At 45.6% G+C, this 4460-nt stretch overlaps 1 non-coding gene across 1 annotated transcript; it reads right to left on the bottom strand.

Moving 5' to 3' along the window:
* Positions 1–633: 633 nt before the first annotated feature.
* On the bottom strand, positions 634–739 carry LOC132634493 (small nucleolar RNA R71). The gene has a single exon (XR_009580212.1). It is a non-coding gene; the product is annotated as a small nucleolar RNA R71 (small nucleolar RNA).
* Positions 740–4460: the final 3721 nt, after the last annotated feature.

Genomic DNA, 4460 nt, shown 5'->3' with positions numbered 1-4460 from the left:
CAACCTTGTTGGGTTACTATATTTGACAACGTCCGCGTTATACCATTAATAGGTGTAATTTGAGCATATCAAATTTTGGCGCCGTTGCCGGGGAATACGGTTTTGAAATTACTAAATAGTGTTTGCTTTGATTGAAGTCTTGTGCTTATTCCATCACACCTTGTTTGCTACTCTATGTAAACCAGATGAACATGAATCAGAATCAGCAAAATCAACGTGCTGGTAACCATGGGAATCGGTTGAAAAATCAGGCGAATGAATCTGATGATGAGAATATTTTCGCTGATCTTGTTCCAGAGGAGGACTATGCATCTGCTATTGTTCAGCCTCGAGTTGGAGCTGCTACTGTGAAAATTGACTCTTCTCTATACCAGTTGTTGAAGCTTGAGGGGTACTTTCGGAACTCTACCGAGAATGACCCTCAACGTCATTTGCACAATTTTGTGGATGTGTGTGCTAATCACATCCAGAACAATGTTCCATAAGATGCTATTCGGTTGAGGTTATTCAGATATTACTTAGCTGGAGAAGCAAGAACATGGTTCGAGAAACTGCCCAGAAATTCAATTACTTCGTAGGCAGAGATGGTGATTGCTTTTCTTACAAAGTGGTACCCTCCTAGCAAGAAGGCTGAAATTCGTGACAAGATTTATGAGTTTAAGTAGCGACCGGGGGAACAATTATATAAGGCCTGGGAGAGATTCAAGGAATATTTGCAGAAGAGCCCAAATCATGGTTTTCCGGAAAATATATTGATGGAGAAGTTCTACCGAGGGTTAGATCCAGTAACACAGTCAGTAGCTAACAATGCAGCTGATGGTTGTTTTATGAACATGACCTTTCGACGAGTGACCACCATACTCAACAAGCTGACAACTCATAATCAGGGTTGGAACTCAAACAGTGCTGATGTGGTACCGTATGGTAGTGCTATGATCCAGAATATAGTGAAGGAGAATCAAGACACCCAGCAAACATTGGCAGAACTTGCAACAAACATTTCCTTGCTGACGAAAAAGTTTGATGAATCTCAAATCAAGAAGGTAAATATTTGTGAGGATGATACAATTTTGCCAAAAGGGATGTACCATGCTCAAGATGGTCTGTTCCTTGATGGGCCACCTATGCAGGTTGAGGACGCAAATTTTGTTAATAACTCTCAATGGGGTTATCAAAGACAGAATTACCAAGGTGGCTATCAGAATCAGAATCAATGGAGACCTCAACAAGGTCAAGGTGCTTACAACAACTTTGGGAACTACAACAATAATTATGGTGGTGCGAACCAAGCGAGCTACAACAACAGCAACAACTTTGGGAACAAGAGTTCCAATCCTTATATACCACCAAAAGGGCAGTCAACAGAGCAGGGTAGTTCGAAGGTTGAAGCAATGCTTGAGAAGATTCTAGCAAATCAATCTCGTGGGTAATTGTTAATTAAACCCAAATGGGTTGGAGGGCATTCCATACTTCAAAATTCAAAATTTGAAGTTTTGGTCTGCCCACCAATGGTTTGACTCTTGCGGGAATTATGAAAATTGGTAGAAAATGGGTGAAGTCTGAGTAACCTAATCCCCGAACACAATGTGAAACCGAGATGCGAAATGAAATTTTGAAATCAAAATATATATCTGTCTGTGGTACGAATTACGACTACACTTTACGGACCGTATTTCAATTTACGGTCCGTATTTAAGCATGTCACAAATGGACAGAATGTTATCCAAAGGAATGCGAAGTTTATGATCAAACTTTACGGACCGTATTTCAGTTTACGGTCCGTATTTAGGATTACATGAAGCGACAGAATGTTATCAAGAAAACTGCCCAGTTTACAATCGTACTTTACGGACCGTAAACCAGTTTACGATCCGTCTTTTGTGTTTACGACCACAGACAAAACATATACTTTGTGCACAGTCAAACTATCTTATCTTTGGTTGGATGTTCCGAGGTAACTAATATGTTGTGTCTTTTGCAGGAATGGGTCAGAAAAGGAACGCAAAGAAAGCGGGGGCCCAAAGCACGGGCAAAAGAAAGAAAGCGCGCTCGGATTCAAGGTTGATAGATGAACCTTCCAATTCGGAAGGGGAACAATCAGGATCCGAGTATGCTGAGGTTATACCGCCACCCAAGGTCATGGGGGCCCCCACGCAAGACACAGCGGCAACATCATCACAGCCCCCGACTATGACTCCGTCCAAGTCTACGTCGGAAGCCTTCCAGTCTGAAGAGGGGGATTCTGACGCGGAAGCATCAAGCAGGGGGGGCTGCCACCCAAACGGATCCGGAGAGTGACTCAGCGGGGCCTAGTGATGATAATGATCCCGATGATGGTACGCCGCCTAAGGGTCGAAAACTGGCTGTCCGGACCTAACGGTTGGAGGAAGAAAAGTTGCGATTCTCGTGAAAAGGGTCAAAGCAATTGTATGACCAATGGATGGCCGGGACCGAATCTGGTGGACAGCCGGCGCGAAAAATATTTGAAGAACGGTGGCTGATTTTCGATGGTATTTCAGCCCATCCACAGCTGGATGATACCATCAAAGGGTACAAGTTAGATGCGTTCACTCATGAGCCGGGACAGTATGCTCCGCATATTGTACGGGAGTTCTATGCATCATATGGGGCCGTCCTGATGTCGATGAAGAAGTCAAATCTTGCCTGGCATTAGATTCCCATGCTGGAAAATGTGACGGTCCGGAACTCCCTGGTTGATATTTCCTCCCAAGCCATCAACAGGGTCCTGTTTGGTGATGATTTTGTGGCTCCTACTGATCTGAGCCTGTTCCTAGACAAACGAGACAGGAAGGACAAGAAATCCGTCAGGGAGTGTACTGCGACACTTATCACATCTGAGCTATACGAGCAAAAATGGACAAATGATGGGAAAGTCAAAATCACTAAAAGGTGTTTGTCCACAGAGGCTAAATTCTGGTGGACGTTGCTGCAGTACAGGATCACGCCAACCCAGGCAGATAATACCCTTTCCACCAGTCAGGCAGTAACTATTGCCTCTTTCATGTCAAGGTACCCGATGGATATTGGAGAGTTAATAGCTGAGGAGCTGCATGTGCGGGCACACAAGCCCAACCAGAACATGGTATTTCCGTGCCTTGTCATGGAATTGTGTCGACGGGCAAGGATATTTCAGCTTCCAGATTGGGACGGTACCATCATAGCTGCGCATGTAGGGGATTGGAGGAAAAATAAGGTGATAAGAAAAAAGGACCGGGAGGCAAATTAGTTCGGTGATGACGACGACACTCAGTTCGAGTTGAGTCTGAGCCGTGCTTATGGGACTGATCCAGCAGGGTGCGAGTTTGGTGCTGCTACTACTGGGCCTGAGGCTCCCACGATAGGTGGTCCAAATACTGTAGCTACACAGGCTGCTGCACCCACACTGGGTATTTCTGAGGCACGACCTACACCACCACCTCCGGCCACACAGGGCCCTCCATCGGGGTCTGCCACTGCCGCTGCGACAACCGAGCCTGCTGATCCAGAGCTGGGGTTGCTACACTTCAGCCCTGCTAACTACAGCCAGATTGCAGTCAAGGCGGTACGGACCGAAAGGCAAGTAGACAAAATCTTGCAACAATTCAGGCCGAAAGTAGTGAGAATAGTGCAGCAGCTGGTTACTGAGGCGACCACAGAGATCCGTGCGAAGTTTGAGAAAAAACACGAGGTGTATCAGGCTAGAATAGATAGCTTTGAGGCAAGATTGTTGACTCGAGAGAAGACCACACCCGGTGGGGAGTCTAGTTCTTTGACGAGTGAGTTGGAGAAGCTGAAAAAGGAGCTTGAGGCACTCAAGGTGCACGGGATGGTAGCCGCACCAGCACCAGCACCACGGGCCATTTTGCCTACTACGTTTAAGGTGTTGGATTTGCTTGATTTTGAGGAAGAGACGGAGGATGTCGAACCCTCTGTTCGCGATACTGCAAAGAGGGTCCGTGAGTCATCTGAGGACCCGGAGGAGTTGGCCTTGAGATTACAGAAGACAGAAAAGAAGGAACTGCAGCAGGCGATCTTTCAATCATTAGTTGAGCCGCAGCGCCAGCCAGGAGAGTCCTCATGCGGCGGGCCAGTCATGAGGTGCTCACAGCACCAAGGTACCATTTCTTTTCCCTCGTTCTTATAATTGAAGCACTGAGACAGTGCTTGATTCTTTAGTTGGGGGTGGGACCATTTGATAGTAGGGTAGTGTAAATATGTGTTTAGGAACCCCCTTGGCTTTTCTTTGCCAGAGTTCTTTTCCTGAGGGGAGTTTTATTTTGTTGAAACTGGCATGTTTAGGATGTTGCTTAGGTTAAGTAGAATAATTTTGACTTATTTGGTGTTACTGTGTAACTGTTGGCATGTGCTGTGGTTTGTTGAAAAATTTGGACCCATCAGAAACTTTGAAAAATGCATACTTAGAACAGTTATTGTTTGACATGATTGATTCTTTATATGAC

This window comes from Lycium barbarum, chromosome 3, assembly GCF_019175385.1.
Source record: "Lycium barbarum isolate Lr01 chromosome 3, ASM1917538v2, whole genome shotgun sequence".
Classification (NCBI taxonomy): Eukaryota; Viridiplantae; Streptophyta; class Magnoliopsida; order Solanales; family Solanaceae; genus Lycium; species Lycium barbarum.
The sequence above is the reverse complement of the archived record's forward strand: the minus strand, read 5'-3'. Positions and strand labels throughout refer to the sequence as shown.